Genomic DNA, 12880 nt, shown 5'->3' on the forward strand with positions numbered 1-12880 from the left:
TTGGCTCGCGTGCTTTTCAAGAAACACGCTGTGAGGAGTTAAAACTCCGCACTGATGCGAATAGTGATCGCATAAGGAGGGCCTGCCGTTGCCAGTTACGCAACAAGGCAAAGCGTAGTAACGGTAGTGCGAAGTCCGGACAAAGAGAGTTTGGAGACTCTGGGCTGGAGAAAGAGAGTTTGGAGACTCTAGAGGAAGAGAGTTTGGAGACTCGGGAAGTGGAGAGAGAGAGGATGGAGACTCCGGACTTGCTGAAAAGAGAGTTTGGAGAGTCAGCAGGCTCAAAGGCAATTAACGGGACAAATCGAACTTTGGACCGGGCCAACGGTAAAATCATGGACTTTGGATCCGGAGACTGGAGACCAAAGGGATAAACCGTTAGAGGAGGCCTATATAAACAAGCCGAGCGCTGGAAGCATGACCGACAGTCAAGGAAAGCAAGTGTACGAGTCAACAACGTTATAACGAAGTCAGCAGAGGAGCTACGACCGTGATAGTCACCAAGGAGCAAGATCGCTACGTCAAGACGTTTGGGACGAGAAGGTCTCCGAACTGAGACGCAGGTAGCTGAGGTCCAAACGACGAAGCACGAGTAGCCAGGAGGCAAACAACAGGAGAGGCCAGACCTAAGCTGGCACCCGAGGAAGCGGCAGGGATTGTGGTGTAGACCCGGTGGACTGTGTAGGAGATCGCGTGCTTGAACCAGGCGATAGCCTGGTGTGTCCGTGCAATCCAAGCAGGCGTGGTACCGGCGCCACCAGTCCGAACCAGATGTGGGGTTGACGCGTTGCTGTTCCACAGGCTTTTGCCTTGGGGATCACAGCCGTGAGCTTCCGTGAGTCTGCGTACGACAACAATTCCCAGCCCACGCGACGAGCGCCCAACAACGAAGGTCCGCGCCACCCAGGACGACGAAGGCGGTAAGACAGTGGAACCAGGCCGCCGAGCAGGACACCCAGGTCCGACCGCACCGGCAGAAGAGAAAAGGTAGAGTGGAACGTTCGTCTTTCACTGGGCGTCTTGCTACAGGGACTGCGGCGTATCCGGGCGATAGCGCGGTGCGTCGGAAGGAACTAAACAAGCATCTGGCGGGACCGGCCGGAACAGAGCAAGGGACAAGAGGTTGTGGCTAGCGAGGCGTATGCCTTTGAGAGCCCCACCAATTGTTCACCCTAGTCTGGGAACGGTGACGCTTCCCTAAGCCGTCGACCTTCCTTCTCGCGCGTCAGCGGCAATACCAGGCGAAGATCCGAGGCCTCGACGAGAGAGCAGAGGCGTCCGGACAATTGAAATACATTGTAAACTGAGCTCAGATAAAGACCCGAGAACGAAACTGCGAGTGTTATTACTGGTAACCGGGTGATCACGTTATTCTATAAATTTGGTGGGACGAACGCACAAACTCTACTGAGCTAGCCGCACGTATTCCGTAGCGAGCAGACCAGCAAAATCAGTTCGTTACATCTGGCGCCCAAATAACGTGATTATCCCGGCAGTAAACACAAATAAAGCAGTATGGGTAGAAGTTGGATCTACTGTCTCAAAAAGGAAGATTTCGCATATGTCGCACAGAGGTTGCGCATATCGCTGTCCGGAAGGACAGAGGACATGCGGAAAGCCCTAGCGGAGTACTACGCAGAGACAGAGAACGACCCAAAGCTCGCAGCAGTCTGGACAGAATTGGAGGCAGCATATCCAGACAGACCAGGTCCAAGCATAAAGCTTACGAACCCCGAGGGTGAAGACTTAATCGCAAGTCTAAACATGGAGGAGACGTTTCGAGAAGGGCAACGGAGAGAGACAAGCAGGGAAAGGAGGCCAAGTCCAGAAAGACCCAGGTCCAGCCCGCCAGACTACGCGAAAGTAGCAAAGCAAGTAAGAGAGTGGTCTTTTCGCTTCGACGGGGAAGAAAAACCTCTCGAATTCCTGGAGCAGGTGGAATGGTCCGCAAACACATACGGTTTGGACCTGAACATGATTACCCGAGCCATGCCGGAATTAATGCAGGGAAAGGCTCTGAAGTGGTACATAGCCAACAACAAGCACTGGAGGACTTGGGCCGAGTTCATAGACAGTTTCCAGACGTATTTCCTGCCCAGGGGATATTTCACGAAGCTCGCGGACAAGGCGAGACAAAGGAAACCAGGGTTCAGGGAGGCATTCAAGGACTACATGGTCGAGATGCAGACCCTGATAAGACCCCTTGGGTATGGGAAGAAAGAAACGCTGGAGCTCATCAAGGAGAACTGCACGCCAGACCTCCGAATAGCGTTGAGATCCTACCACGTGGACGACCTAGAGGCTCTCATGATCCTGGCAGATGAATACGAGGAACTGCACAGGGAACGGGAGGCATTTGCGGAAGAGCACAAATACAGCCGCAACAAAGCCCCGGCCGCAACACACGTCACGTGCAGAAGGTGTGAGGACTCAGGAGATCCAGGCACGCATACCCGGGAACAGTGGGCGCAATATACCCCGGTCCAGGCCAGGCGACAAAACACGACCCTATGGAGGCCGCCAGTCACCACACAGAGACACACTGGAACAACGTCAGGGGGAAACCCGGGTCAGAACCCAATCCATATTGCCAATCCACAGGAAGCGTGTCGCAGGTGCGGCGGACACGACCATTGGGCAAGAGGCTGCCGAAAACAGAGGCTGCTGTTCTGCTGGATGTGCGGGAAGATAGGAGTCCGAAGCACAGAATGCTGCCAGAGAGCGGGAAATGGCCAGCGATCCCAGCCGCAGAGAGACGAGCCGGGGTCGCAAGATGCCGCCTCTCCAAACTAACCGGAAAACTAATCGAGGAGGAGCAGCAGTTGTCCGCGGCGGTAACGATCGGTGGGGACACGTACAAGGCCACGATCGACACCGGGGCAACAGCAAGCTTGATAAGTGAAGAGCTGGCGGACAAGCTGGCTGCCCATGGAGCGATTACAAGGATACGACGGCAGGTTAGGTTGGCAGATGGAAGGTGTGGCGAAATAAACGCAAAGCTCGAAATAGGAGTGGAGTTCGGCAACAGGCGACTCGTCATGAGCCTGCTAATATTACCAGGGATAGTGGATGCGTTGGTGCTGGGGTGGAAATCCTCACGCAAGTCGGGGCCGAGATCAAGTGCGCCAGTCATGAAATCCGGCCAGAGGCAGACACAACGGGTGGCTCGAGGAGAAGTTTCGGTCGCATTAGTCCAAAAGGACGGCGAAGAGGACGACGTGAACAAATTCTGGAAACAGAGCTCGCGAAGTTTCAAGCCACGACCGGAACATCGAGTATAGCGAGCACACGATAACATGAAGGACGATAAACAATAAGCAGAGATACTACCCAAGAATCAAAGATTCAAGGGAGATCAACGCGAAGGTGGACGAACTGCTGGAGATGGGATGATAGAGCATTCAAGGAGCCATACAGCTCACCATAGTCATGGTAAGAAGAAACGGGAAATGGAGACTATGCGTGGACTTCAGGCAGATAAAGCGAAATCCTAGATGCACGGATACATCCTCGACAACTACGGAGGCGCGATTTATAAGCAGCCTGGACCTAAAGGATGGGTATTGGCAAATACCACTGGAAGAATCAAGCCGTGGCTTCACGGCCTTCACGGTCCCAGGGAAAGGGCTGTTCCAATGGAAGGTGATGCCATTTGGGTTACACTCCGCGTCGGCCACATTTCAACGGGCCCTGGATCAGCTGATTGGACCGGAAATGTCGCCGCATGCATTTGCGTATCAAGACGACATCATCATGATTGGCCGCACCCTAGAGGAACACAAGAGAAACCTCAGGGAGGTATTCAGTCGCTTGAAGAAGGCGGACCTGAAAATAAACCCGGAAAAATGCCAGTTCTTCAAACAAGAACTTCTGTACCTAGGGCACAGCGTCACAAGCCAAGGGATAGGCACGGACCCAGAGAAGGTAGCAGCGGTAGCCCAGCTAAAACCGTCATCGGTCCGAGAACTGAGGCAATACCTTGGAGTCGCATCGTGGTACCGACGTTTCGTGCCTGACTTCGCGCGCATTGTAAGGCCACTCAACGACCTCCTCCGCAAGGGTACCAAGTGGACATGGTCACAGGACCACCAGTAGGCCTTCGAGGAGGTAAAAGCCAGATTGGTTACGAACCCAGTCTTGGCGTGTCCCGACTTCGGGAGACCGTTCATCCTGCAAACGGACGCCAGTGACTACGGGATTGGGGCTATCCTCACGCAGGACACAGAAGATGGCGAAAGGGTCATTTCATACTCCAGCCGGACCCTAAACGGAGCCGAGAAGAACTACTCGACAACGGAGAAGGAGTGCTTGGCAATTGTGTGGGCTATTCGGAAGCTAAGGCCGTACCTTGAGGGATACCACTTTAAGGTGGTGACGGATCATATGGCGCTGAAGTGGCTGAACAGCATAGAAAGCCCTTCGGGAAGGATTGCCAGATGGGCGTTGGAGCTGCAGCAGTACGACTTCGAGGTAGCATACAGGAAAGGCCAGTTGAACGTGGTAGCAGACGCATTGTCGAGGCAGCCACTGCCAGAGCCGGTCTCAGCAGAACCCGATATGCTGAGAAGAACGCAGGACAAGGGGGCCGAATCAGAGTGCAGCTGGATCAAGGAAATGCGAGAAAAACTAAAAGAACAGCCTCAAAAGTTCCCAGACTACGTGTAGGAGGGTAGCACCCTTTACAGGCAGATTCCGCATAGAGCAGGGAACGAAGATGTAGTGACCTGGAAGCTATGTGTTCCGCGGCAGCTGAGAGAAACTGTCTTGCGATTCCCCAGCAGCCGGTCATGTAGGCAGTCGGAAGACGATTGCACGGCTTGCAGCCCGGTACTACTGGCCAGGAATGCAGAGAGACGCAAGGGCCTACGTTCGGAAGTGCGAGGACTGCGCCAGGTTCAAACCGAATCAGCGACAGGCGGCGGGAAAGATGTTAACACAGATCCCGGAGGAACCCTGGGCGACAGTGTGCGCCGATTTCGTCGGACCACTACCAAGGTCGAAACACGGAAACAGTATGTTGTTGGTACTGATCGATAGGTTTTCGAAGTGGACGGAGTTGGTGCCTTTGCGAACAGCCACGGCGGAAACGTTGCAGAAAGCGTGGAATTCATATCGCCAGTGATATGTAAGATTCGCCACCGGACGAACAAAAAGGAACGCACGGTACATGTCAGCGATCTAAAACAGCAGGATCGGGAGGAGAATGGGGACAAGAACGTGGAGTCGGATCCGTCAGAAGGAAGCAGGGAAGGCATGCAGGAGAAGGCGGGAAAAAACAAGCAAAGCATGCATTAGAACTACAATACCTGAGAACGGACGGGGCTCGGCAACCGTTCTAGCGTCAGGCAAAGGCGAGAGTCAACAGGACAGACGGCGAGTCGGACAACCGTTTTAGCGTCAGGCCAAGGCGAGAGTCAACGGATGCAGACCACGAGCGGACCAGAATATTGCCTCAACAACCAAACCAGGGGATAATAAGTCCACTAACGACGGGAAGCGGAAGAACAACGGAACCTGTGAACGGACGAGGGTCGCCAACCGTTCTAGCGTCAGGCCAGGGCGAGAGTCAACGGGTGAAGACTGCGAGGCCAACAACCGTTCTAGCGTCAGGCCAAGGCGAGAGTCAACGAAGGCAAGCCACGAGCGAACCAGAGCACCAATGAACATTCCCGACGGAAGCGGGACAGAGGGTAAGAATGGAATAGAAAGATGGGCCCAGCTGGGTCAACAGCCCACCACCGGAAAGGGGAACCAGATCCGACTCTGGGAGAAGGAAAAAACCCCACGAAGGAAGAAACAGACCAGGACTGAAAGACAAAGAGGCTAGGCAACCGGGCAATAAGCTCGTTGAATGTCCCAAAGAAAGAGGAGAGACGGTACGAGAATCAAGGAAACAGTACCGTAAGAACGAGCGTCTGGAGTCGGAGACCGACAAAGTCAGACTAAAGCCCGGGCCCGAAGCACCAACACCAGAGAGCAGATAGAAGGTGGGAAGAGATCGACGCCGACGTAGGCCGCCGTGGGACATAACGGTAAAGGTCTAAAAGGGAGTGGCGAAACCGAGGTGTAATGGAGAGCCGAGCGAAGGGCTCAAGTTACAAGAAGTTCGACAACTAAGATGAGCGCAACTACCGATATGCACCATACAAGGAGGCTGGCCACTATGGGTCAGAGGGTCGAAGGACCCGTCGACGGGCAAGGACGGTCGGGGGGTAGGCGTATGCCTAACCCTCGGCCCACCCAAGCTCCGAGGCGTGGTGCCGAGGACGAGCGGGGAGAGGACCCAGAGCCAGTAGTCACGTCGGACGAGAGCGAGCTGGAGTGGGAGGAGGACCCAAAGAAGGAGATGAGGACCTGGCGGCTGAAGAGGGCCAGGAGCGGAACCGATAACCGGATCCTTCCGGGGACCGCGCCTGTGTTCGAGGAGGCGAGGCGGAACCCTAGAGGAAGCGGGGGGACGTCAGCAGCTATGGCAAACGCTATCGTAAAGATGCGGAGACTGGAGGCCGACCGAGTGGTGGCCATGGAAGCCCCGCATCCGGAACGGATGGCAGCGAGGGAGGAGTACGAGGCCGCCAAGGCAACGCGCGTCCGCATGCAGCAGCGGGCAGCCATGGCGGCCATGCACGAAGTCCTGCAGAGGTCGAGGACCAAGGAGGAGGAGGAGAAAAGGTGGCTCCAGGAGCTCGAAAGGGCAGAGGAGGAGGAGTGCGCGGCATGGGAGCTGGTCGCCTGGCACGAGGAGGGAGAAGGCGGTGGCAAAGGAAGAGAGGTACCCGCCACTCCGCGGTACATACATTCGGAGGAAGTGGTGAAGGAAGAGACCCCGGAGCCGTCCCCACCCCCGTCACTCATAGCGTCGGCGAGGATCCCACCTACGCCCCGGCCACGGCACTGGCCACCCAGCCCCCCACCCAACCCGGTGCCGACCGCCCGTCCACCCACGGCTCCACCCACCCACCCGGAACCCCAGGACCCCGTGGAAAACAAGGACCCACCGACCCCACAAGCCAGGATGTCGCACCAAGTGCGGGAGTACACGGAAGGAGTCAGACGATGGCGGCAACAGATCGTCACGTGGACATGGCCGGTTGGCCCCGAAGTGCCCAAAGGTGAAGAGGCGCCGGTCCATGGCGGTTGGGCTCCGCCGACTCCGGATACTGCGGCCGAGCTGGAGAAGGGGCCATGGGTGTGGCCATCACCCAAGGACACCCCAAGGCCCGGACTCCAGCGTCAGTCATCCGCTCCAGCGGTGGGTGTCCTCGCATCCCGGCCGTCCTGGGTGCGGACGGCGTCTACATCAGAGGTCCAGCGGTGGGCTCCGATTCCGGAGGCGGAATGGCCCGCGGGAATCATGGATGAGCCGGTGATCCGGGACGCCAAGCGCCGAGGTAGCCGCCGGTGCGTGGTCCTGCACCGCAGAAATGAAAGGTTCCGAGTAAGGGTAGCGGCGACTGGGATCCGATTGTTTGGGTTGGTAAACGATGTCCAGGTAGCTGATCCCGCCCGGAGTTAAAATAATAAAAAAATAAGAAGAAACGCAACACAAAACACGTAGCACATTATTTAAAAGGACGGATCACACGAACGCGCACAAAACATAGGATATATTTAGGTATATGTAGATTCAAAGTCCGAAGAGAGTCCTAAGCTGCCAAGAGTAAGCGGAATGAAGGAAGGGAAAAGGGAAATTTCAATGAGGAAAACTTACCCAAAAATTCCTTCTGTTGTCAGCATTTGCGGAGTCACCATGTGCTTAGGGAAGGGGGCGCCTCGATCACAAGGCGGTCGATCGGCACTCGATAGTGTCAATCGATGGGCAAAAACATCGGAAAAAGCAGCACATGACGGGTCACACTATGGAAATACCAGGGTCACCAAGTGGCAACGCCGCCCCAACGGGAGTTATCGGGATCTATCGGTAACAATCGATCAACGGCGAATGGTGTGACCAGATGACGAGAAGACGAAAATGTGGAAGGCGGGAAGAAGAGCGTAGAATGAAGAAGAGTCACGGAAGTACGAATGGGCGGCAAAGTTTGAAATTAAGAACGTGGAATATACTCAAAGGAGATCGGCGCTGTGGAACTCGAGACGGAGCTATGAGCGTCGACGGAATCCCAAGAGTGTTCCGCGGTAACCACAAGGCCGGATTTTAAATTTTCCCGAAGAAAGGGGGAGATGTGAGGAGTTAAAACTCCGCACAAATGCGAATAGTGATCGCATAAGGAGGGCCTGCCGTTGCCAGTTACGCAACAAGGCAAAGCGTAGTAACGGTAGTGGGAAGTCCGGACAAAGAGAGTATGGAGACTCTGGGCTGGAGAAAGAGAGTTTGGAGACTCTAGAGGAAGAGAGTTTGGAGACTCGGGAAGTGGAGAGAGAGAGGATGGAGACTCCGGACTTGCTGAAAAGAGAGTTTGGAGAGTCAGCAGGCTCAAAGGCAATTAACGGGACAAATCGAACTTTGGACCGGGCCAACGGTAAAATCATGGACTTTGGATCCGGAGACTGGAGACCAAAGGGATAAACCGTTAGAGGAGGCCTATATAAACAAGCCGAGCGCTGGAAGCATGACCGACAGTCAAGGAAAGCAAGTGTACGAGTCAACAACGTTATAACGAAGTCAGCAGAGGAGCAGAGGATAGTCACCAAAGAGCAAGATCGCTACGTCAAGACGTTTGGGACGAGAAGGTCTCCGAACTGAGACGCAGGTAGCTGAGGTCCAAACGACGAAGCACGAGTAGCCAGGAGGCAAACAACAGAAGAGGCCAGACCTAAGCTGGCACCCGAGGAAGCGGCAGGGATTGTGGTGTAGACCCGGTGGACTGTGTAGGAGATCGCGTGCTTGAACCAGGCGATAGCCTGGTGTGTCCGTGCAATCCAAGCAGGCGTGGTACCGGCGCCACCAGTCCGAACCAGATGTGGGGTTGACGCGTTGCTGTTCCACAGGCGTTTGCCTTGGGGATCACAGCCGTGAGCTTCCGTGAGTCTGCGTACGACAACAATTCCCAGCCCACGCGACGAGCGCCCAACAACGAAGGTCCGCGCCACCCAGGACGACGAAGGCGGTAAGACAGTGGAACCAGGCCGCCGAGCAGGACACCCAGATCCGACCGCACCGGCAGAAGAGAAAAGGTAGGGTGGAACGTTCGTCTTTCACTCGGCGTCTTGCTACAGGGACTGCGGCGTATCCGGGCGATAGCGCGGTGCGTCGGAAGGAACTGAACAAGCGTCTGGCGGGACCGGCCGGGACAGAGCAAGGGACAAGACGTTACCGGTGCGAGCAGCCGAAGGCGGCGCCCACCCCCTGGAGGAATCTAATGTCGATGAAAGAAGTTTAGAGAAGTTTTAAAATGAATTTAAATTAGATTTAGTGTTTGCCTTAGATTCAATCCTAATTCTGGTTTCGATATTTCTGTCATATAGCGGATAAATTAACAAGAGCGGCGAGTGCCATCCCTGTTAAATAACATTTCTACAATTTTCAACTAATAGCAACATCACCTGCATCCTCGATAGGCAAAGCGAATCGGCAGCGGAGGTTCGGTTTGTAAGTTTTTGCATAAAAGCAATCATGGCCTGAGGGTATCTTTATATCCTATCGAAAGTATTTAATAGGTATAGCGATCCGCAAATACGCGCTTTTTGATGAAGGAATCGAACGAAAGAAAAACAGTAAAAGTAAAAGTATAATCTTAGCTTAAAATGAATGTATACGAAACTCACTGAAATGAAATGACTTGGAATTATATTGAAATGAAAATGAAGAACTAACTTGTTGTTATTGGTCTTGTGTTAGTACGGTGAAGCGAATGTCGAATGACTTCGGAATAGTGTAAAATAGCGGCGAAGGCTTTGCATAGGGGTAAAAAAAATCTCATAAGTTACCACGGTAGGGAGGGTAAAGACGTGGGGGCAAATAACATCATCGCCACCCACAACGCTTGTATGTCTCTCTTATAAATATCTCCTTAGGGTCTGTCCAAAGGTCTGAACCTTTCAACCTTTTGACCAATCATTTAATATACAGGAAGTCCACTTAAACCTTATTTTGTAGTAGAGAAGTGTATCATATAGGAGGTGAGGAAGACCCACGCCATATCCGACGAGCTTTGTACCGAGCATAGCAAGAAGTGCACGAACACCGACCCGACTATACGCTAGATAATCTTCAGATTCTGGTGAACACTTTCCTCTTGGCTACTACATAATAATTATGGCGCCCAACGTGGGGCTAGAAACCGTTACTGCAATTGAGAAAGGAGAGTAGAAAAGAACCTCAAGGTAGTATGCGACTGTAGGAGCCGAAACCACCATCTGTTTCAGGTGCAGGACCCTCAGAAGTTAGAAGTCCCTGACTACTGCTCGATAATCCATACAAAGTATTTGGTGTTAATTTAATCAGCTAACATTATTCATATTTCATATTCGATAATTTGCCAGATGCGTGTCGAGTATCTAGTTGTCGGAACTGCGTCTACGATTTGAGATTTTACGGATCGAGGCAACCGCAACGAACCTACTCGCAGGCGCAATAGTCAAATGTGAAATTAATTAGGTAGATCAAACTCTCGCTTAGAGGACAGAGAGAAGCGAACGCGGAATTAGTGTCTCGGAATTGCGATATTTATCAAGTTTTATCGACCAGCACTAACCGAGCGCAGAAGACTGTTCACAGGCGGAAGCTTAATCTGCAGGCGTGAGGCACAGTACGCGTGCTTAGGAATATCAGTAATTAGAAGAAACTTCGACTGATGACCAGTACCAATCATCAATGCATTACTGCGCACTTGGCGACGACTAACACATGCCCTAAGTGTAATTATCCATGCACGGTACAGCAGTTATCCGTATCGAATAACAATTTGTTAGCAGAGTTAGCAGATGCAGAACAATGAACTGATTTAAGAAGAGCACCCACCGATTATGACGCTGGCGAAGGTAGCAGCAGTCTTATCGCCAACCGTGGCCGTGGTAATAACGAACCAAGGAGAGGTCGAAGTTCAGCGCAACGCAGAGGCATGGTTACTCGGTCCCAGAACAGCAGACAGAATAGATAGAAGCGCTAATACACCTTCAATTTTACATTCTGTTAGAGCAGAGAGCGTGGAAGAGATATGTAGAGTAGTACAAGCCGCGATGCAGTCGCAGCAACAGAAGCTTATGCAAGACCGGACTCTTTTCAATCAATCACAGATATCGAATTTACAACTCAATCAGAACGCTCCATCCCCGAACGGGAGAAGCATGAACAATGTAGCTGGAAGATTAGGCTTTCAGCCAGGATCAGGGTCGAACATACCAATATTAGATCAAAACGATAGGCTAGCAAATGAGCAGCTTAGTCTAAACTCAGAGAGATCGCACACTTCAATACAGCCAGAGAAGGTGCCCAGTGTTATTCAGAGTTGGCACATCAGATTTGATGGAGCCAAAGATAGCTTGCAGACAGAGGACTTTCTGTACAGAGTTCAAGCCTTAGCCCAACAGAACCTGAATGGGGATCATCAGCTTTTATCCGATCACTTGCATCTGATCTTTAACGGCAAAGCGAACGAGTGGTATTGGAAATTCCACCAAACTCGTGCACCCTTTACTTGGGCAGAGTTTTGCAGAGAATTTAGGCAGAAATTCAAAGACGTCGATACAAACATGGACATATGGGAATCCATCAATAACAGGCGTCAGTCAGAGAGAGAACCATTTGAGGAATACCAATTCCAGCTAGAAAAGTTAGTTTCGCGTTTGAGTACTCGAATTTCAGAGCAAACTTTAGTTGAACTTCTGATTCGACTTTCAAATTCGTCACTTAGATACAAGCTTAAGAATTTGCACATAACGTCCTTAGTTATTTTAAGGGAAGAAATACGAACAAATGAGCAGTTTTGCAAACAAAACAGACCGCTGCATGGTAAGAACCAAATTGCAACGCGGCCCTATATTGCTCAACTAGAACAAGAATCTGAGGATGTAGCCTTGGATGATATTTCAGACATACAGCCTAGTCAGATTAAATGTTGGAACTGCGACAAAATTGGCCATCGGTTCGATTAGTGTCTTGAAGCCCGTAGCATTTTCTGTTACGGATGTGGGGCTAAAAACATGTTTAAGCCAAAATGTCAATATTGCAGACCATCGGAAAACCGTCAGCGGGATGCGTCGATCAAAATCCACGCGTCGCATCCGAAGAATTAAAACCCAGCTGTGGTACGCAGACAGATACGCGCGAGTTTTCGAATCTGCGTGAATCCCACTCGGATATATCAAAATTTAACCAACCATACCATATACGTGAAGCAAAATACGCTAAAGCTAGACGTAGAATCTTCGGAGACGTTAGTAGCTGTATTAAACCTCACAAGCCTAGACGTTAAACATCAAGAGCACGATCATTTTGGAAGAAGGTACGTCAAAATCGCAAAAAAATTATAGCAGCCGTTTTTATGAATTCCGATAACCGTTTATACACGGAAATCGATTTGTTGAATAAACGCTACGTGGCTTTACTAGATTCAGGAGCGACAATCAGTTGCATAGGAGGCGACACTGCCTCCTATCTAAATCAAAACTCAAAATTACGTAAATGTTCAGGTCGAATTAGAACCGCAAATAATTGCGGAATGTCCAGTAGAAGGCAGACTTGTGGTAGACATCAATTATCGCCATCGTACTCATCCAGTCGAGTTTTTTGTGATTCCAGAACTCAAGCAAGATGTATATCTGGGAATTGATTTCTGGTCAGATTTCGGTCTTTTGACCAAGATAATAGAAGACACCGGAACTATATCCGAACTTCACGTAGGGCGAGAAGAAGATCCCGATGATATCCCCAAAACACACATTCTTTCGACAGAACAACAGAAGAGGTTAGAAGCAGTCA

Source organism: Drosophila teissieri, chromosome 2L, assembly GCF_016746235.2.
Source record: "Drosophila teissieri strain GT53w chromosome 2L, Prin_Dtei_1.1, whole genome shotgun sequence".
Taxonomy (NCBI): Eukaryota; Metazoa; Arthropoda; class Insecta; order Diptera; family Drosophilidae; genus Drosophila; species Drosophila teissieri.